The sequence below is a fragment of the Geotrypetes seraphini genome, chromosome 2, assembly GCF_902459505.1.
Source record: "Geotrypetes seraphini chromosome 2, aGeoSer1.1, whole genome shotgun sequence".
Lineage (NCBI taxonomy): Eukaryota > Metazoa > Chordata > Amphibia > Gymnophiona > Dermophiidae > Geotrypetes > Geotrypetes seraphini.
This window is the reverse complement of record NC_047085.1, coordinates 206,729,777-206,752,062: the sequence shown is the minus strand read 5'-3', so window position 1 is coordinate 206,752,062 and position 22,286 is coordinate 206,729,777. Positions and strand designations below refer to the sequence as shown.

General features: G+C 42.0%; 1 protein-coding gene and 1 non-coding gene across 13 annotated transcripts in view; one reads left to right on the top strand and one right to left on the bottom strand.

Moving 5' to 3' along the window:
• The window catches only part of FARS2 (phenylalanyl-tRNA synthetase 2, mitochondrial), a 732,018-nt gene that overhangs the window by 45,299 nt on the left and 664,433 nt on the right, over positions 1-22,286 (top strand). The gene's annotated exons all lie outside the window — the stretch shown is intronic.
• On the bottom strand, positions 10,760-10,853 carry LOC117356157. The gene has a single exon (XR_004538587.1). It is a non-coding gene; the product is annotated as a small nucleolar RNA SNORA14 (small nucleolar RNA).

Below are 22,286 nucleotides of genomic sequence, written 5' to 3'. Positions count from 1 at the left end.
TGATCCGGTGAGTCTTCCCCGCTATCTTCCTGCACGGTATCCTCTGGGTATACTGGTTCCCGAACCATCGATTCTCTCTCTCAGTCGACTGTCGGCTTTCCCCTTCTTAGTTTAAAAACTTCTCAATTTCTCTCTCTCTTATTTTTTTTTTAATATCTTTATTCGTTTTAAAGCCAAAAATAAGCCAAAAATAATTCTATCAAATTACATTTTATAACAAATACATATATCATCCCCCCCCTTTCTACATATCCAACCATTGCACTCAAATTAAAAGTATCTCCCCACCCACCCTGGATGTGTATGATCAAAGGGCAAAATCAACCATTATTCCTTACAGAATCTCAATTTCTCTCTTAATGTTGCTTGCAAGTAGCTTTGTTCTGTCTCTGCTGAGGTGGAGTCCGTCCTTCCTGAATAGCTTGCTCTTCCCCCAGAACATCATCCAGTTGTGCATGAAGTGGAATCCTTCCTCACACCAGCGCCGCATCCACACGTTGACTGCTTGCAGCTCCATCTTCCTCTTCTTGTTGGCCCTGGGTACCGGTAGGATCTCCAAGAATGCTATCCTCTGCAATCTTGTCTTCAGCTTCCTTCCTGGCATCCGGAACTGGTCCTTCAGTACTTCCCTGTTGTAGTTCCTGTTGCTCACGTTGTTTGTTCCCACATGGATCACCATTGCTGTAGCTTCTTCTTCCATACTGTCGATGATCCTATCAATGTGGCTCACTATGTCTTCTACCTTGGCTCCCAGTAGGCAGGTCACCAGCCGATCCTGTCTTATTCATCCAGGGCTTTGCAATGTGATCATCTGTGCTGACAACTGGTATCATGTGCCCGATGACAACTGCAAGGTCATCTGGTAGAGTGATCCCTATAATCATATCAAGATTGGCACAAAATATTCATAGCGTTTTAAGCATTTCAGGTGATCACACAAATACATTCAAGCATAATTTTGTAACTGGTAGACCAGTGAATTGTAAACTGTGCTGTGAGTTGCCAGCGCCAGCTGACTCCTTACAGAACATGCCACTCACGGAGAGAGGCACATCCTGTAGACAGCCCGTGCCTCTCCTGTTGAGCACCCACTGGTGTCTTGGGGCCTGTTTGCAGGGCGTTCACACATGCGTAGACGTCGGCGTGATGTCATTGCATTGACATCCGCGCACTTCAGAGTACCCTCCAGTCGTGACCCATTGTTTAGTGAGCCAATGCTCTGAGTAGTTTGTAAGACACTGTGATAGACACTGATAAACACACAGTCATTAGCCTCTATTAAGCCCGTAACTGCTTTGTCAACTGGTAACTATAAATCGGTTGCAAAACATTCTAGACTTGTTTGGCCAAAGTGCTTCATCAAAGCTACTGATATTAGGAGCACTCAACCCTTAGTCTGCATCAGCGGAACTAGTACTGGCAGAAAGTAGGGAGATCAGGGAGAAGGTTGAAGTATGAGCTTTGTAGTTGTCTGCAGTCAGATTCAAAGCATTTCAAAATCAGAGTGAAATATTGACTTTGCCTAAGGTGCCCATTTCGCCATTTAATCGTTCTGGAATGCAGATCATCCTGGCTTTTTTTTTTTTTTTTTTTAAATCTTCTGGCACAATATACAGTATTCTGCTACCACAGAAATCCTATCAATCACCATTGAAGACCAAACCTTGCCAAATCAATGACTTTCTGTTTCAGAAGATTGGAAACATTTCCTTTATCTTTGATAGCAGCCCAGTTTGTTTCATCCAGTATTATTTATCCATTTTTGTTCAGATAAACAAGTTTGAAACTTTTGTACAGCTCCATATAAAGCTTTCCCTTATCAGAAATCATTTAATAATTTCTAAATGCACACATTTACAGCAGAGGATGTTTACATTTCACTTTCAATTCAGCCTAGGCAGAAATGGATACATATGGTAAATTACTGATGGTTATAAGTGTCTAAGAAATTATTTAAGTAAACTCAAGTTAGGAAGTAGTGCATTATGTTTGCAAAGTATTAAACTTACTTTCATGCATTGTGTGAATTTACAAACCAGTAATTACTTATACATTACATACCACATATTTTGATCCCTCCCTCTCTGTCTTACAGTATCACACCACAGTCGACCCCTTCCCCCCAGGCGTTATGAAATTAGTGAACGTCCCCTTAGGTAGTTGACAGTTAAACATGCTTTTGTGTATCTTTTGTTAAATCAGTATGTGAACTTCCATTTTAGCAGAATATGGAACATTTGTGCTCAGGTTGTGGGTGTTGCAGTAAGAAGTCTGGATATAGCAGAAGGTGTTTAAAACTTGGCTGATTTTAGTATTACAGTAAAATCTCGTTATAACAGACTTCAAGGGACATGAAAAAACGGTCCGTTATATCCAGAGTTGCATTTTTAAAACTTTATTTAGGTCAACTTGAAACAACGTTCAAGCAATGAACAACAGTCACTGCACAACCATATCAGCAACATCAAGAACAAAATTCAGCAAAACATTGGTATGGCACAAAATGATTGCCAAACCAGAACACTAAAAGAAGTTCTAAAGCATTATGTCATACTGTACTGGAAAGAAAAATACTCTGTCATTTTCTTCTGGGCTGGAGGTGGAGCCTGCATGTCCGTTATAGCCGAAGAAAACTAAAGCTAAAAGCGGCTCTGGGGACCAAATTGGTTGTCCGTTATATCTGAAAGTCTGTTATATGCGAGTCCGCTATATGCGATGATTTTCTGTATGTTTATAATGGCGCACGGCCGGGACCAGCAGACCTCGTCCGCTATAGGCGAGGTTCTGTTATAAGCGAGTCCATTATAATGAGATTATACTGTAATTTTGGGTCTTTAAATAATTCCACGTAAAATAAAATCCATTGGTTAAGTGTGTTGGTTTTTCACTGCACTCAACCTTAACCTCATGCCACTGTGATGAATTATGATAAATGTTACACGAGGAATGGAACTCAAAAGTGACCTACTACATTTTAATCCATTTACTGTGTTAAATATCAAAGTGGAAGAGGGTGGATTAATGTAGAACACCACACCAGAGCACAATATAAAACTGAACATACTGTGGAAGTTATAAAACTGTAATTCAATTGCTTGCCAAAGGAAAATATTGGCTCTTGATCATGAATTTTTAGAGCAGGTTTGAACTGCAGTGATTATAAAGACTTAGGGTTGAGAACGATTGATTAGGGTTTGCTAGGGTGAGTGCTGTAACATTAGGATGATACTCATTAGCAGATAGAACACCTTGGATCATAAGAGAGACATTTGGTGAGGTCTATAATTAGGAGAAATGGCTTCAGCAGATTTGCCAATGTTTAATGGCCAGTGGGAGTTCCAACTCAGATTTGCAAGAGAATCTGATTTGAATTAAAAAGAGATATTGGAGTTTGTGGTAGCTATTTTGAGACACTGGTACAGAAGGCTTACCCCCTGTTTTACGAAACCGCCCTAGTGACTGCCATGCGGCAACAACCCCAAAGCCCTATAAATCTCTATGGGCTTCGGGGCCGTTACCGCAGCGCAGCCCTAACGCAGCTTTGTAAAACAGACCCTTAGTCTCACATGTATATATTAAATGTACTAAGTAAATTATAATTATTTCTAATCCAATACACAAAATCAGCAGTATAAATTGCTTTTTTTTTTTTTTAATTAATACTAATAAATTATAGATTTGAGTTTCCCTAGCAACAGCAGCAGATGAATCCAGAGACCAATGGGATAGCACACATCTACCAGCAGGCGGAGATAGAGAAACTGATTAACAGGTGGTCCCATTGGCTGGCACTCCTCCTGTATCTCCAGTATTCTCTATCTCCCAGCAGGAAATGGTCGCTATTAAACTAGTTCCTGAATTCTGGCTGTGACGGGAACTTTATTTTCTCCTGTTGAGGTTTCTCTTCAGCGAGACTGCCATTCTGTTTCTCCTGTTGAGGTTTCTCTTCAGTGAGCTGGCAATGCTATTTCTCCTGTTGAGATTTTCTCTTCAGTGAGACAGGGGTGTCCGGCTGTATGGTGCCGGCTTTAGGGGTTACACCTGGGCCCCTCCAGGTCCCTGCCTCACCCTTCCTCCATTGCTAGAGGGTCTGACTGGGTCTCAATTTTTTTCTTCTTTCCCTTCTCTGTAAAAAAAAAAAAAAAAATGACCACATTTGCTACATTCTGCTCTGTTACTGCTGCTCATCCAGCTTTAACTGGCTTCAACCGGCCCTAACAACAAGCTTGTGAGTATGCCTCTGTTTTTTACTGTTGATTGAACTTCAAGTTCTGTTTGGGAGTCTTAGTAATGTGGGTTCGGTCAACGTATGTTTAAGGAATGGATATTTTATTGAGGCTAAGTTTTATGACTAGAAATCCATGGAGGGAGCCGGGACTTCCCGCCCTTTGCATGCACATGCTTGGTTTCCTTGTTGGTTACAGCGCGGCAGTAGCGGTGCGATTTCATGCTCGCACTTGTTCTCATTGTTGGATTTCAGTGCAGCAGTAGTAGTCCTGTTTATTCTGAGGCTCTCTTTCATCGGTGTTTGTCACGGCCATGTGCAGCAGATTGTGCAGGTGCCGGTTTATAGCAGTGCGCATGAGATGGGACATGTTTTTTCCGGCGCTGTGGGCCGTTCTTCTGGTTATTCCCCGAGTCTGATTTTCTTTCTATGCAAGCCACGGCAGGGTAAATTTTGCGGGGCTTGAATCCGACTGTTTCTAGGAGCGTTGATGCAGCGGCCATGTGTCAGCGAGAATCAGGCGTGCGCTTGGGTCTCTGGCGATGGCGGGAGAGCTGTAGCATTCCGGTAGTTTGTTTCCAGCTGACTTTGGTCAGGGTATGCCAGGGCTTCTCTCCTTTCGGTTCAGACAAGTTGTAAGTGTTTCACCAGCTTTGGGACAAGATTGGGCAGATTTATATGTCTATGTCTGTGTTCCTGCTGTACTCCCTTGAAGGAAGCTGCTTGTTTAATCGGACTCTGGGGTTAGCACTCGGTTTGTCTCCGGACTGGGGCGACATACGGCAACTCACGGCACGGTGAGATCAGCAGTAAGATAATGCCCTGTATTTCGTTGTCTCTCTTGGGATCCCTGCAGATTGAGCCTCTGTCTGTTGGTAACTGTCCTTATTTGGGCCTCTGTGCTGAGCTACATGTGTCTAGTAGCGGCACAGGATATATATGCCTAAAGGTAGTACAAACAGTTTCCAAGTTCGGGCTGTCTCTATGGGAATAATGACACTGTGCATCTTCCTGCGGCCAGGACTCTCTTTCTCTATTTCTGAGGGGGCCTGGACTTCAGATTTCCATGCTTATCACGCTGGTTTCTCCTGTTGCCATTTTCTCATGGCACATGCTAGACGAGCCCCCCGACCAGACAGAAGGGCTGTACAGCTCCTTTTAACCAGGAGCCAGTTACCTATTCTATCAAACCCGCAGAGGATCACGCGCTATGTGGCTGTTAGCCTCATCCCTGAAGCTCTCATTAGCGATGTGAGCTTTGTCAGATACCTGTAAGGATGCTGTTGTTTTCCATGGGGTGGTAGATGCAGCATCTTGATTGAGTCTAGTACGTATTCACTTTAAAGGACATACGTATTTCGCTCATGTTGCATGGAGTTAGTACTGTTTTCATGGTTCCAGTATATTCCTCTTTACATTGTGAAACTTGATTTTTCCTAGGAGAATCTTCTTGCAGATCCTACAGTTCTCATCCTGCCATTCCCTGACCTTCTGCACTTCATTCTGAGGGGATCTTGATTTCTTCCAATGACTCTTCAGGCTTTCTCATGAGGGAAAAGACGCTATAATGTCAGGTCAGGGGGCTGTGAAGATTTTTCAGGATGCTTGCAACTTTGCATCCTCCTCAGGTTTCCAGTTCGTTCTTGGAGTCTCTATGTTTTGTGTTTCCCTTTTCAGTGTTACTGGTCCTCAGGGCAGTTCTTGTAGTTCTTCGGGAACTAAGGGACATTGTTCCACTTACTGCATGGTACCCAAGTCGGGGGCATTGGGCGGCTGGATCCCATTCTGCTGAATTAGTTTCTCAGGGTTACACATTTCGGCAGAAAAACAGGGAGAATATTTACATTTTCCCTATGGACTCCGAATCGGCACTAGGTTTGCTTGCTTCTCTTTGAGCAGCGCTTTCGGTTTTGGCACATGCCATTTCACCTACCCAAGGCTTTAAGAACATTTCAGAAAATGTGGGCAGTTGTACCGTTTTGGCGCTACCAGGTGATTCACCTAATTTCTTCTTGACTGACTGCTTGATTCGGACGTCTTCCAGTCGGGCCATTTGACTGACACGAAAAGGGTGGTTTCTTTTCCTCAGTTCTTTGGACGTGAATCTTCGAATTTGCACAGCGCTCTGTTCTCCTGTACTATTTATAGGTATATCGGAGAGATGTTTTTATTCATATAGGAGAGAAATGTATTTCTTCCCAGAGACTAGGGCGATGGGTCACAGTCTCAGGTTTGCATTCTTCTTTGGTCACCATGACCCAGAGTATGGGATTCTGTACAGGTTATAGGATCCATGTTGCTGACTCCACTGGGAACTTCGGCTTGCTTTCCCATTATAATGCTACAGCAGTCGCTTTTGTTCCGGTGGTTCCTGATATCTCAGGGCTCCAATTATTTGGTTGGCTCCTCATGCATCGCTCTATATGATTTAGTGGCTCAGCAAGATTTCTCTTTTCAAAGGCATGCCTCGGTCTTTGCTGGACTAGCTCATGGCCACCAAACATCCCGGGTTGTCGGGTTGGGGGGCTCGGTGCCTTCCATCCTCAGCTCCAGGAGTCTGGTCTTAAGAGGCGACTCAGTACTTGTTCATTCTTCTACTCTTGAGCATGGTCAGGCTACCTTTCTGGAGCTTCAGACCATTCTTCCGGAATGCCACTGAGGGCCCTTTCAGTCAGTATTATGATGGGGTATTTCTCTACAGCTTGGGCAGTAGGTGATGTACTCAGTTGCCAGGTACAGTTGTTGTTCTACTTCAATGGGTGGACCCTCATCTTCCTCTTCTGTTGGCAGATCATTTTAAGGGTCAGGAAAAGAGTTTTGATAGACTTTCTCTCCGCGAAATCTGAGCATGGCCCATTTATTGTATGTTACAGTGTACAGCACTGTGTATGCTCTAGAAAGTGTAAACGTTAGTAATAGTGAAATCTTCTACATCCTGGATATTGGGAATTTTGGCTCAGGCATTCCAGCTCTTTTTATGGACGTGAGATCTCCTGGAACTAGACCTCATGGCCTCGTCTCACAATTCAGTGCTTCCTAGCTTCTTCGGCGGGCACAGGGAGTGGGAGTTAGAGGGGGTAACAGTGTGGCTTCTTTCTCACCTCTGGTTTCTCTTTTTCAGTGTTTTCCCCTGGCTGTTGATGGCTTGGATTTGCCATCTCAAGCTCGCTTTCCGGGCACAGTATTTGTAGAATCTCTGGTTTGGCTGCGCCATCCTTGCTATGCGGATCTGATGAGTCTTTCAACAGCCGGACTAAGAAGTTTCCTGGTATCTCCAGATTTGCTCACCTAGGATCCGATCAACATGGATATTCGTACTACTTTGGTATTACGACCTAGCTTTTGAGAAGTCATGACTGACGTGTAAGGGTTATGCGAAGCAGGTTGTTTCTTCTCTTATCCAGGTGCTACAGACGTCTTCACCTGTGGCTTCTGCTTCCTTTTGGAGGTTTTTCCTTTCTTGGATACTTCTCAACATTTGCACCCTTCCAGAGTTCCTTTTTGGCACAAGTGTATTGCTGAGGGCTTAGCGTTCAATTCCCTTCAGCTTCAAGTGCCATTCTTAGCTTGTTACAAGGGCTAGGTATATTGCTCTTCGATTATTCTCAGCTTCATGTAGTTCAGTTCCTAAATGGAGTACAGTATATTTGTACACCTCTTAGAAAGCCCTGTCCGGAGTACAATCTTCAGGTACTTCTTCGCAGTTTACCGAAGGCTTCATTTCCTCCTTGTGCCGTTGAACACGGGGTTTCTTGTGGCCATGGTTTCGGCTCTGCAGTTTTTCGAGTTGCAGGCCTTGTTCAGCGGGGATTCCTATTTCTGATTTCCAAAATCTGGGGTATCAGTTCGGACGGTACCACAGTTCTTTCTTTTATGATACGCTCACTTTTTCTTCCTTCTTCCTGGGAGGAGAAATGGGGAGATGTGCTTTTATTCACTGCATTTTTTGAAAGTGCGTAGCGTTCTCCGCAAGCAAGGTTTCTAATGACTTTTAGTTGTTTAGATCACCTTTTTGTATTCTTCAAGGGATGCCTCAAACATATGGCAGCGTCCAAAGCCTCCATCGCTCAATTGGTCCAGGAGGACATTCTTTACACTTGCTTGATGGCAGGGAAGTGGTTGGCGAAAGAATTTCATGACCATTCCATCAGAGTGATGGCTACTTCTTGGACTCGGTCCAGAGGTTTTTCCTTGGAGTTTTGTCTCGCGGCTACTTGGTCTTCTGAGAGTGCTTTCTCTCGGCATTACTGGTTGGATGTGGGGGCGCATGCGGTAGATGCGTTTAGTGCGTCGGTTGTTGCGGAGGCGGCGTTTGCTTCCCACCCAGATTGAGGATTGCTTTGCTACATCCCATTGGATTCATCTGCTGCTGTTGCTAGGGAAGGAAAAATTATGTTCTTACCTGTTAATTTTCTTTCCCTTAGATGCAGCAGATGAATCCAGAACCCCAACCTTTCTGGATATTGTCTTGTCGGTTTTTTCTTTTGCAACTTTCAAAGTTTATTATTATTGAGGGTTGTATTCTGTATTATTGCCTTTTGAGATTTGTTATGGGAAAGAAGTTTTTTTTTTCCATGCTATGCCTATTGATGGTTACGGATGCTTGGGCAAGGAGCTATACTGGAGATACAGGAGGAGTGCCAGCCAGTTGGACCACCTGTTAATCAGTTTCTCTATCTCCGCCTGCTGGTAGATGTGTGCTATCCCATTGGTCTCTGGATTCATCTGCTGCATCTAAGGGAAAGAAAATTAACAGGTAAGAACATAATTTTTCCATCTTGCAACTAGACTCCAATTTTTCTTTAGATTGTAAACAATTTTTATTGACATGAAAAACCCAGCAGAAATGAGGAAAACAACAAGTGCCCGAACAGAAGAAACAGAGGCAATATCTGCATAACCAAGTACAGCATGACAAAAATATGAGTCAGTTATACCCACCCAGAAGCTCTAACCTCCCCTAATTCCCCCCTACCCGCATGCCTTACTCACTATTCCCCCTTCTCCCCCCCCCCAATGGAGAGGAATGCAAGGACAGGAAGGAGAAATCCGCAGACCAAATTCCCCCTAGGGTCTGGACTCTGATGACCCCAGGGCACCGAAATAAACAAGGCATCCCCTCCAAGAACAGTCCCCCCCAAAAAAAATCCCATATCCCCCCCCATCTCAGAGCAGAGAGATGCCAGGATCCAGAACCAGCCAGGAGAGTGCACCCTTAAGCCAGGGTATTAAGAAGAAGGCTACGTCCCCTAGGAGACAAGGAATCCAATTTATCTTTATTAGTCTTCAAAGTTATACAGATACTAGATCCTTTATCCAAAATCCTTGAGGCCAGGCATTTTTTGGTTTTTGGAATGATAAAGTCAGAAAAAAACAGACCATAAAACCATGAAATTGCCACCATCTTTAGTCACACACAGTCTTCCTTAACCAAAAAAAGTCTTACATGCATCATCTTTTGTAATTGGCTATCTGACGATGGTGCAGGAACAGTGGTGGTCCTTTTAAAGAATATTTCAAACTAATGGCATATGTTTACACCTTCTTTGCCAAACAGTCAGCACACAATCTAAATCATTTTTTGCCCTATGCAATGTTTTTCTGTTTTTCATTAATTTCTGGTTATCACTCTTGCTGTAAAACTTCAGTAACTTATCCTTCTGTTTCTTTAAGTCATATAATGGTTGTTGTTCTCACACCATATTCTTCAGTCAGCTATTATACAGATACTCCATGATCAAATTTCTTTATTACCTCAACTTTCTGTGCTATTGATAGAGATGATTGATAGAGATAAAACACTTCCTTTCCTTCTTCTCACTGCTCTGAGTGGAATCTGCATCTCTCTTTGCCATTTTCCAGCTCTCTGACCTGAACTGAGCAGAAATCAGGAGAAAAGCATGAACCTGTGTTGATTTTAGTATGTGTCATGTCAGGGAAATTTTGTGCTTAATTTGGCAATGAAACTCAAACCAAAATTCAGTCAGCCTCTAGACTCGGGTACACACTTAGGGTAGATGTAAAAAACTTGCCTTTGAGTTGTGTGCTAATGGCTTGACAGTCTTTTTTTTTTAGGAAAAAAAAGCCTGAGCATACCACAGTGGTGGTATGTAGTAGAGCTGCCCGATTCAGGTAGAAATTTTTCAATTCAATTTGGCCTATTGAATCTATTGTTTTCGATTTGATTCACTTTCAATGACCCAGCTTTTTAAGTTTAAAGGTGAATCAATTTTTATTGTTAAACTAAACAAGCCAGATTAATACTGATTGATCCTGCAGTCAATGCTAACAGAAAACCATGTCCTTTTCATACACACAGAACACATATACCCTCTCCTAGCATAGAATAAGCAATCACAAACTAAAAATAGAAATATGTAGACAAAAGTTAAACTAAACAGCAAAGAAGCCAGACTCTGCATACAGTGAGACATCATAGAAACAGTAACGCATATCCCTTAATACTGTGCAAAATATTAAGATAGCAGATGTAAATGTGGAAAAACTGACAAACAACAATCGCTGCTTTACAAATTAACAAACGGAAATAAAACAAAAATGGAAAATAGGAAAATACCATTTTATTGGACTAATCCATTTTTCAATTAGCTTTCAGAGATCAAAACCTAATTCTTCAGGTCAGTACAGTATATTGAAATGCCTCAGAGGGGCAGTACCAACAGGACCTCACAAGCAGATAGACCCAAAGGCTCTGCATCAGTTAAGCTAGCGCTAGTGCTGGGCCTTCTATAGACTCTGGACTCTCTGACAGGCAATAGGAAGGTGGCAGAAGATGGAGGACTCTTTCTCGCTGGAGTTAGCTTGGTGTTGCCTGGACTGTGGGGCCACCCCAGTTGGCCCAGAAGGCTTCCCTCCAATGTCAGCTCTGATATCGGAGGGAAACCTTCCAGGTCAGCTTGGGCATGCCGCTGGAGGAAGGGGGGTGGGAGACCCGTGCCCCACACAAGCAGCTTACATACCCCTAGGGGTTTGTGTACTACGTGTTGAGAAACACTGGTTTAGAATGCACAGAGAAAGACTGTTGGAGCACCAGAGTGAAGACTTGTTTTTCATCGTCCAAAGGCTGCCACTATAAAAGATATCACAACCAATTACTGTCATTTCAAGCAGCAGTTTGGGATGCAGACTTTTGTCAGTTATTTTTACATCTACTTAATATTAAAACTTTAGGAAATTGTTAAAGACTTATTTATTTAGGAAATTTTTGAAAGATTGAATTTGTGTTTCATTCTGTGTTTGTAGCAGTTTTTCATTTTGTTAAACCACATAGATCTGAAGGGTAATGCAGTATACAAATGTTATGTTATGTTAGAGCACCAGAAGATTATTTAAATTGATTCCTATGATATTAACAATACAAAAATAACAGTTATCTAAGTGGTGTTTCAGTTCCCTCCTGGTACTCCAAATTTCAGGCAGCTTCTCTTTCCATTTATCCACTGGCGCAAATGCTTCATACAAGTTTTGCATACAATATGAGGAGCCCATGGCTTATCTTGATCTCCAAGCTTGAAATAAAAATAACCTACATATGCTGTTTTTACAAACGTAGAAATAGGTTTCCTACTTGTACTTCCCACAAATATAGCAAAATACGTTGGGATGATTCAAGCAGCTCCGTCTTGAAGTAGTCATAACCTGTACGGTGTTCGATGTGCAAAAATGAAATGATATGAGTAGGAATATACACACACCTCCTATATAATCATAACTATTATACAGTTAAGTTACCTTTTACAATCAATTTTGGATTTTGGATGTAAAACTACAGTTGGAAATGTGTAAACCCCACACGAGAAAGGTCACCAACTAGACATTGCAGCTTTCATGACCCAACAGCCCATTCTACTAGAGATTCAAACCTCAAATGGAAAATGGTCCAGATCCATATGTTCAGACTATTACACATATACCTTCAATATCAACTGGGCCAAAGGCAAAACCAAACCAAAATCCCAAAGCTTAACCTACAAATCACGTACATATATCGATCCCTCCAAATTCTGGAATAAAACAGATGCTACAATCCAAGAATTTGACCCCAAAGACTTCATCTCACAATGGTGCAATATAAGTATAACTACCCTAGATGAGCTAGCCCCAATACAAACAAAAATCAGCAGATGATCAGACAAATGGTTCGACAACGAACTACTCCTACTCAAAAGACAATGCAGACGACTAGAAAGAAAATGGAGAAAAAGTAACCAAGAACACACAAGAGCAGCATGGAAAAAACTAAACCAACAATACAAACTAAAATTAAAAGAAAAAAGAAAGACATACTACACAAATCAAATAGGCATAGAAGCCCAAGACACAAAAAAACTATTTCAATTACTAAAAGAACTCACAGACACCAAACCCTACCTAGCCAAAAACGACAACCCTCTCCCTTCAGCCACCCTTTTAGCTGAATACTTTAAAAACAAAATTACAACTGCCAGGACAAACTTCGCAGGAACCCCAATCCACCTAGAAGAGCTCATAGTACCCCCCCAGAAAAAGAATCAACTACAGCAGATAGAACCTGCTCCCACTTCTCCACAATACAATGGTCAGACTTTAACAAACTCTATAAAAAATACAGCCACGCAGCTTTCGACCTCAACTAATGCCCTCCATAACTATTAAAAACCTCCAGCCTAAAATTCCGCACTCTCCTCATGCAATGGATACAAACCATGCTCACAAATGGCCTTTTCCCACAAGACCTCTCCAAAATAATCGTCACCCCGATCTTAAAAGACCCAAAAGGAGCAACAGATCAACCATCCAACTACAGACCCATAGCCTCAATTGACTATATGTCAAGCTAATGGAAGGCCTTTTAGCTAAACTCCTCACCAACAACCTAGAAAACTACAATTTGTTCCACCCTACACAGTCTGGATTCAGAACCAACTTCAGCACTGAAACACTACTAGGATCCCTTCTGGACACAGCTAGACAACACCTCAGCACAGGTAAAAAAAATGTTGATTATTCGACTAGATCTCACCACAGCATTTGACCTGGTAGACCATGACATCCTGTAACAAATACCAGATACAATAGGAATCACAGGCAAAGTACACACATGGTTTCAAGGATTCCTACAATCCAGGATCTACAGAGTAAAGACAAACAAAGAAAAATCAGAACCATGGTCCAACCCCTGTGGCGTACCCCAAGGATCGCCATTATCCCCAACACTCTTCAATCTCTACATTGCATCCCTCGGCACCTGCCTAGACAAAATAAGCTTAACCTCCTATAGCTATGCAGATGACATCACCATTCTCCTTCCTTTTGATCAGCCAACACCCACCATGACAGACACACTACACAGAACTCTAGAAACAGGGGCAACATGGATGAAAGATCACAAACTAAAACTGAACCCAGACAAAACAAAATTCATACTTCAAAAAAAAAAAAAAAAACCCAACCATAACAAACCTAGTAATAAACTGAATCACACACCCCATTCAACCCACTTTAAAACTTCTGGGAATGACGATAGACAGATGCTGCACCATGCAACCACAAATCAACAAAACAATACAGAAATCATTTGTGGTCATGAGAAACCTAAGGCAAGTTTTAATATTCTTTGACAGAAAACAATTGCAGCTCATGGTCCAGTCTCCTTGATTATTGCAACATCCTATATCTCCCCTGCCCCACAACAATGATAAAACAACTACAAACAGTACAAAACACAGCCCTGAGACTAATCTATTCACTAAGAAAACACGACCACATCACCGAGGCATACCTTGACTCACACTGGCTCCCAATTCAAGCAAGAATACTATTTAAATTCTACTGTCTATTATTTAAATCCATAAATGGTGACATCCCAGCCTACTTGAACAACAGCCTAATCCAAACTACCACAACGAGACACAGGAGAACCCAGACACCATTCACATACCCTCCAATCAGAGACATCAAACGGAAAAAAACTGTATGATGGCCTACTAGCCACACAGGCAGCAAAACTAGACCACCAACTCTCCAATCTACTAATCGTGACCCCAGACTACAAAACTTTCAGAAATGAAATAAAAACCCTGCTATTCAAAATATCCATGAAGACTAACTAACATTGTATGAAACATTTCAATCCTCTGAAGCAACCCGCTCTACTCTGTAACACCTCTGGACATGCCCAGAAATCCTCTTCTGTAATTCTGAAATCCTTTTCTGTAATCCACCTTGAACCGCAAGGTAATGGTGGAATAAAAATAATTAATGTATTGTAATAAAAATCACTAATGTAATGTAATCACTCTCACTATATCTGCTAACTTGTACGCAAAAACACAAACCAGGTAACAGAACACAAAATTGAAAAAACCCGTTAAAATTTAAATCTACTATGTTTTCCTGAAAATAAGACAGTGTCTTATATTAATTTTGGGTCCAAAAATTGCACTAGGGCTTATTTTCAAGGATGTCTTATTTTTTCATGTACAACAATCATCTCTCCCTTCCTCTCCTCTACCCCAATTCTTCCTCTTTTCTTTCTTCCCCCCACCCCATGTGCAGCATCATTCCTGCCCTCTCACCCATCCCCTTGTGCAGCAGAACCCCACCGATCCTCCCACTGTGAGACTGACATACCTCCGCTCCGAGGACTCCTAAAGCAGCAGGGGTGGGGGTTGCTGAATTAACGGGTCCAATTTTTTCAGCAAATCGGGTAGCACTAGTGTCTTGGATGGAATCAGGGCGTGTTGGGGACATTTGGGGGGGCTTCGGGGGTCGATCTTAAGTAGGGCTTATTTTTGGGATAGGGCTTATAATAGGAGCATGTTTAAAAATCATGCTAGGGCTTATTTTTGGGGAAACAGGGTATGTACAATTGTTTTAGAGATCAAATTGAGAAACCTATGTAAATTTATGTAGCTTAAGGAAACCATGTTTACAATCTAAATTTTTTGCACATAATTATGTAATATAACAGAACAAAGGTGATTTTGTCACTTGAGCTTTACATTTTTATGCCAGTGTGCATTATAGGAAAGGAAGTGGATGAATAGTTGTGAAGCAAAGGTAAAAAGAGGGTAATTTAGATACACAAAAAAGAGGGTAATTTAGATACATAAATTTCCCATTCAAAAAAGAAAGCTTGTTATGACATCCTGATTCTGCAGAAGAGAACTTTTAAATAGTGGCAAAAAAAATTTAATAATTCAACCATATCTAAGAAACTGGAGCTGAATCAGTGCCCCAAATAACCCCAAGAACAGGTTAAAAAACCCAAGGCACCAAAACATTTTTTTTAATTGTTGACCTGTGTAATCACTCATTCCATTTTCCCAAGTGAAATCTTCCTGGTACTAGAAATATAAGAGATGGCTAGAAATGGGAGCCTGGCAACAGCTTCTCTCCCAACTTGTATACATTGGGTAGCAGCAGTTCCTTTTGTGAATGTCTAGTAGCTTAATCCCGAGCAAATCTAGTCAGGAAACTTGAGGCATTTTGGTGACCCAGGATTTCAGCTGCCCTTCTGCTCGACTAGGTTGCAAAGTAGTGGGGGCCATTTTTCAGTCATCTTTACTCCATTCTAAGCTTTTTGGGTTGTTTTTTTTTTTTCTTTTTCATGACCATGGTCTCATAAGAAATGTTTGGTTATCATTAAGAAATTCAGCCAAAGTGAAGAAGAACATAGTAACTGCTGATAAAGAAGACCTGTTTAATTTTAATGCAGCCACTTAAGGTGAATACACAATACTATTTTCATTGAGCTCTGTAGTGTAATTTATCTGAAACCTTTACCAGTGTCACTTGCCTGCAGAGAAGTCTAATAAATCTTCATTATAACCAAGTATAGCGTGTCTTGAAATTATTTTGCAGCTTTAAAAAAGGTGAAAGAGAGGCAAAGAAAAGAAAGAATAAACTTCTAAGATTGCAATGAAAATGTTAATTTTGAATCTGATTACAGGGGATGAACATGTTCCAAGATTTAATCCAGGTCATTGATAGCTATATTGGATCCTATTGGAAGAATAATGTTATTTAAGTCTTGATATTTTGAAGAAAAAGGAGATGATAAATGTTCCAGGAGGATAAGGCTCTGATTGTTTTTGGCAAATACGTAAGAGGGGAAATTATTAAACAATAACCATATTCATAATGAAGACTGATTTAGAGGGAAAGTTATCAGTTTGGGATATTGTACAGTGCTTTAGAAATAATAAATAGTAGTAAGTAGAGAATGGCACAGGGAAAAAATTTGTCCCCGTCACCGCCCCATCACCGTGACCACTGTCCCCACCCCATTCCCGCAACTACTATCCCCGCAGCATCCATACAAGTCTCAGTACTGCAATATTTAGCTTATTCCTTCCTTATAAATCAAGGCTCTGGCTGCTTAACTAGAGAAAAAGTTGTTCAGCTGGCAGGGCTTTGTTTATAAATTTTTATCAACACAACTAATATACAGTGGAACCTTGGTTTATAAGCATAATTCGTTCCAGAAGCATGCTTGTAAACCAAATTACTCGTATATCAAAGTGAGTTTCCCCATAGGAAGTAAGGGAAACTCGCTTGATTGGTTCCACCTCCCCTCCCAGGCCACCAGTGTTGCTCCACCCCACCACATCCCCAAAAGACCCCCCCACCCCAGAGGCCACTGGTGCACTTCCACATGCTCCCCCCCGGCGAACCAGCATTGCCCCCCCCGCCCGCAAATGCTGCCCCCTTGAACCGGCATTCCCCTCATCGCAAACCGGCATCTCCCACCCGCCCAAACTGAAGGCTTACCCCCAATGTGGCACCGGCATGCAGCACCAACCCACAGGAGGTGCCGGTGCCCGAAGATCCTGCCACTTCCAGGACTGGGCCTTAAGCATCTGCGCATGCTCAAGGCCTTCTGGCTCTCGTTCTCTCCGAGATTCTCAGAGAAAGGTGGGAGCCAAAAGGCCTTGAACATGTGCAGATGCTCAAGGTTCAGTCCGGGAAGCGGCAGGATCTTCGGGCACCGGCACCTTCTGTGGTTGGTGCTGCGTACCGCTGCCACATTGGGGGTAAGCATTCAGTTTGGGCAGGCGGGGGATGCCGGTTCACATGGGGGGAGGGCAAGTGTTCATGAGGGGGGCGATGCTGGTTCGTGGGGGGGTGGCGTTTGTGGACGGGGGCGATGCCAGTTCGCGGGCATGAGGGACTCGCAAATCGAGTCAATGCTCGGTTTGCGAAAATGTTTTGCTCGTCTTGAAAAACACTCGCAAACTGCGGTACTTGTAAACCAAGGTTTGACTATACTACTTTATCCTAAAGGAAAAAAAAAGAAAAGAAATATACATTTTTTTTCTACCTTTGTTGTCTGGTTTCTGCTTTCCTCATCTTCTCATTCAATTCCTTCCATCCAATGTCTGTCTTCTCTCTGCGTCTTCCATTTGCTCTGTTACTGTGCCTCTCCCTTCACCCCCCCCCAATTAGTCTGGTACCCATCTTCCCTCTGCTCACCCCATAGTCTGGCATCTCTGTCTTCTTTCCTTCCAGCGTCTTCTCCCCACTCTCTGTTCCCCCATTTCCCTTCAGCGTCTTCTCCCCACTCTGTCTTCCCCATTTCCCTTCGGCGTCTTCTCCCCACTCTGTCTTCCCCATGTCCCTTCAGCATCTTCTCCCCTCTCTGTCTTCCCCATTTCCCTTTAGAGTCTTCTCCCCACTCTGGAAATTGCGTCAGAGGAGAAGCAACCATGTCATTCTCTAGTAGTAAGTAGTACTGTTAAGATGAATGATTTTACTGTTAACCCCAAGTTATTAGTAACTAGATCTCATTGCATAAAATGGGACCTGGACTTAAAAAGGAAGAATTAGGAAAAAAAATAGAAGCATAGGAACATGATGGCAGATAAAGGCCAAATGGCCTATCTAGTCTGCCCATCCCGCAGTAACCATTATCTCTTCCTCTCTTTAAGAGATCCCACGTGATTATCCCAGGCTTTCTTGAAATCAGACACAATCTCTGTCTCCACCACCTCTACTGGGAGACTGTTCCACGCATCTATCAACCTTTCTTTAAAAAAGTGTTTCCTTAGATTACTCTTGAGCCTATCACCTCTTCATCCTATGCCCTCTCATTCCAGAGCTTCCTTTCAAATGAAAGAAACTTGACTCAAGCGCATTTATATCATGTAGGTATTTAAACGTCTCTATCATCTCCCCTCTCCTGCCTTTCCTCCAAATTATACAGATTGAAATCTTTAGGTCGGTCCCCATACGCCTTATGATGAAGAGAGCACACCATTTTAGTAGCTTTCCTCTGGAATGACTATCCTTTTTATATCTTTATTTTTAAGGTGCAGCCTCCAGAATTGTACACAATATTCTAAATGAGGTCTTACCAAAGTCTCCCTATGCACCCTAGCTCCTTCTAGCTTTCGCCGTCACCTCTTCAACCTGTTTGGCCACCTTAAGCCCATCACATACAATCAATTCAAGCGCTCCTTAAAAAGCTTTCTGTACAAGTACGCATTCAAAACATAGACAGCATAACTTACCAAGTACTAAATCTTTAGACTTTAATGAATCTTATGAGTAGGTCGCCAAATTATTCTTTATTTTACTTTATTTTCTTCTAATGTGCTCCCACCATATTAAATATTTCTTTTTCTTTCCTTAAAGATTGTAGTTCATCCCTCCTTGCCTTTTGTATCAGTTTGTATTAGAATGTATATAATTTGTATACAATGTCTTGTTTTGTCCTCCCCCTTTTTTATTTTTATTTTTTTTTAAATTGTTATACGCATTGAAATATATGATATTGCGTAGATAACAAATCTTAATAAACTTGAAACTTGATCACACTCAAGTCCTGCTCTTCTGACTTGCGCTTAAGTTCTTCACCCCTAAACTGTACTGTTCTCTCAGGTTTTTGCAGCCCAAATGTATGACCTTGCATTTCTTAGCATTAAATTTTAGCTGCCAAATTTCAGACTATTCTTCAAGTTTCATCAGGTCTTTCTTCATGTTATTCACACCATCCTGGGTATATACTCTATTGCAGATTTTGATATCATTTGCAAAGAGACAAATCTTACCTGACAGCCCTGCAGCAATATCGTTTATAAAAATGTTAAAAAGAATAGATCCAGGAACAGAACCTTGAGGCACACCATTGGTAACATCCCTTTCCTCATAATGATCTCCATTGATCACTACCCTTTGTCGCCTTCCACTCAACCAGTTCTTGACCCAGCCCGTCATTTTGGGACCCATCCCAAGGGCACTCAATTTATTTTTTAGTCATATGTGTGAAACACTGTCAAAGGCTTTGCTAAAATCTAAATACACCACATCTAGTGCACTCCCTCTATCCAATTCTCTGGTGATCCAGTCAAAGAAATTGATCAGATTTGTCTGACAAGATTTCTAGTGAATCCATGTTGCCTCCAGTCCTGTAATCCACAGGATTCCAGAAACTTCATTATTCTCTGTTTTAAAAATGTTTCCATTAATTTGCTTACCACAGAAATCAGACTTACCGTGAGATTGTTGCCAGAATAGTGATCAGGCATCTAACAGTGTCTTAATTACCATCTTTTTAGATAAGAGACATATATGATAAATTGTACTCTATTGGAAACAAGACCTCTGAGGCAGGCCTTACAGCCGAAACACGTACATGTTGGGTCTTAACGGTGAATAAACAGATTGAGCATCACAGGTCACCTCTTGTCTTTTTTTGTTCTACCTTGAGAAGATAGAATTTCCTGTATTTGTATATCAAATGCAAAGTGATGCACATTGAGAAGAATAACCCAAATCACAGTTACCAGATGCTAGGGTCCACCTTGGGGATTAGCGCCAAAGAAAAGAATCAGGGTGTCATCATAGACAATATGAAGAAATCTGTCCAATGTGTGTTGACGACCAAAAAAGCAAACAGGATGCTAGGAATTATTTTTTTAAAAAAGGGATGGTTAACAAGACTAAGAATGTTATAATGCCTCTGTATTTCTCCATGGTGCGACCTTATCTGGAGTATTGCATTCAAATACAATTACATAAATCCTTGTTATACTGGTATGAAAGAACACTGAACACATACACAAATAGCAATTCTGACAGACTATGCATATGAAACTAGGGTTCTAAGAGAGGAAAACATAGCTAGGATTTAGTACTGGATTAATCACCAAATTCCTTAAACCTACCCAAGGCAAGAACAGTGCCATCTATCTATATACCCTGCTGAACAATAGAAGAAGAGTATGTCTGCTCACTGTTGAAAAGGAGGGGCTTCTCCAACATGATGCTCTCTCTCCCGGGCAGTGAGTCAGTGCCCTCCCTGTCCTGTGGGTTTAGACTGATTACAACACAATGGAGGTATCAGTTCTTGGAGTGATAGAAGCCAGCACCAACAGCTGTCAGTCCTTTGATTATCAGAATTATAGTTCTGCTCTCTGGCTAGGAATAGTCTCACTCTGTCTCTTCTCTAGAGCAGCAAGGCACAAGGAGACTGTTCTGTGAAACCTGGTTTCAGGGCAGCTCAGGAAGGCACATCAGTCTAAACATAGACTTTTCTCCAGACTGCCTTAGTCTCTTTACTCCAACTCCAATCCTCTCTCCAGCACTCAGCTTGTTGTTTCTCCTCCAACTCCTCACCAATTCTGTCTAACTACTTAAGACATTCCTTGTTCATCTTTCTTCTTCTCGCCACTGATGTCTCTGGCCAATCGGTGGCTCAGTTATCAGGGCATCATCTGGTCACATGCCCTGATAGGTATAGGGGGTTGGTATCTTAACACCATTTGTGCTTTATATATTGATCCCTCTGCGGCAATTCTAGTAAACGGCTATAATACAGAGACTCTCAATCTGCAGAGGAACGAGGTAAGGATGTCTCCTGTCTCTTTTACTATTTTTGCTATATCTTGTGCAGTATGCAAAGAGATCGAGATATTGTGGGGGTCATGTTTGGAGTGCATGTAGTAAAAGTCCTAGCCTTTGCAGATGACTTTATGCTAGTACTCACAAACGCCCAGAACTCCCTATCGCATGCACTAGGTGCCTTGGATGAGTTTAGCTACTATTCCATTTATTGCTTGAACAAACAAAAATCAGAGATTCTAATGGTTCCATGTGCAGTACAAACTACCTGGAAGGGTCTGTTCCCCCTTAAGTGGCAGATCAGATGATTAAATATTTAGGTATCTAGATACCAATAGGGCTTCTAAATCTAATGTAATCTTCTATTTCTGCATCGCTCATACCTAGGTAGGCTCAAGGCGACTTAAAGAGGGGGGTGAGGATTGAGAAGGGGGAGGAGGGGTGGGAGAAGAGGAGGGGTGGGAGAAGAGAAGAGGTGGGTAGGAGTGGGTTAGGGAAAGGGGTGGAGGGTGAAGAGAGGATACAACTGATTAAGTGCCATATAGATGAGTTTTCAGCTTCTTCCAGAATATGGTGTGGTTAGGTTCCTTTCTGGTTATGTCAGTAAGGTCATTCCAAGTTTTTACGCCTAGAAAGGTGAGCATGGATTGGAAAAAACGTTTATATTGAAGATTTTTTGTGGAAGGAAGATTTAGAAGTATTCTGCGGGAAGTAGACCATGCCTTGGAGAAGAGCTGGATGAGAGGAGCTGCGGAGTTTCCGTAAAGTATATGGTGAATGATGCATGAAGTTTTGAAGGTTATTCGTGATGGATGGGTAGACACTGCAGTTGCCTGATGAAGGCTGTAATCGAGTCATAGTTTCTCAGGTTGAAGATTAGTCTAACAGCGGTGTTTTGGATGAGTTGCATTTTGTGGATTAAAGTAGTGTTGATTCCCATGTAGATGGAGTTGCAGTAGTCCAGTTGTGGTAGTATCATCAGTTGTACAACTAAAACGAAGTGGTGTTGGTGAAAGTATGGTCTGATTAATCTTAGTTGTCTCAAGGTGCAGAGGGATTTCTTTTGGAGACTGAAGATATGTGGTTCCATGGTAAGTGTGAAGTCCAGTATGCAACCTAGGATTTTGGAGGATTCTTCTACAGGGAGGGTCTTGCCCGATCGAAGGGTAATGCTTGTTGGTGCCATCTGTTGGGGGTGTGTGGAAGTATAGAACTT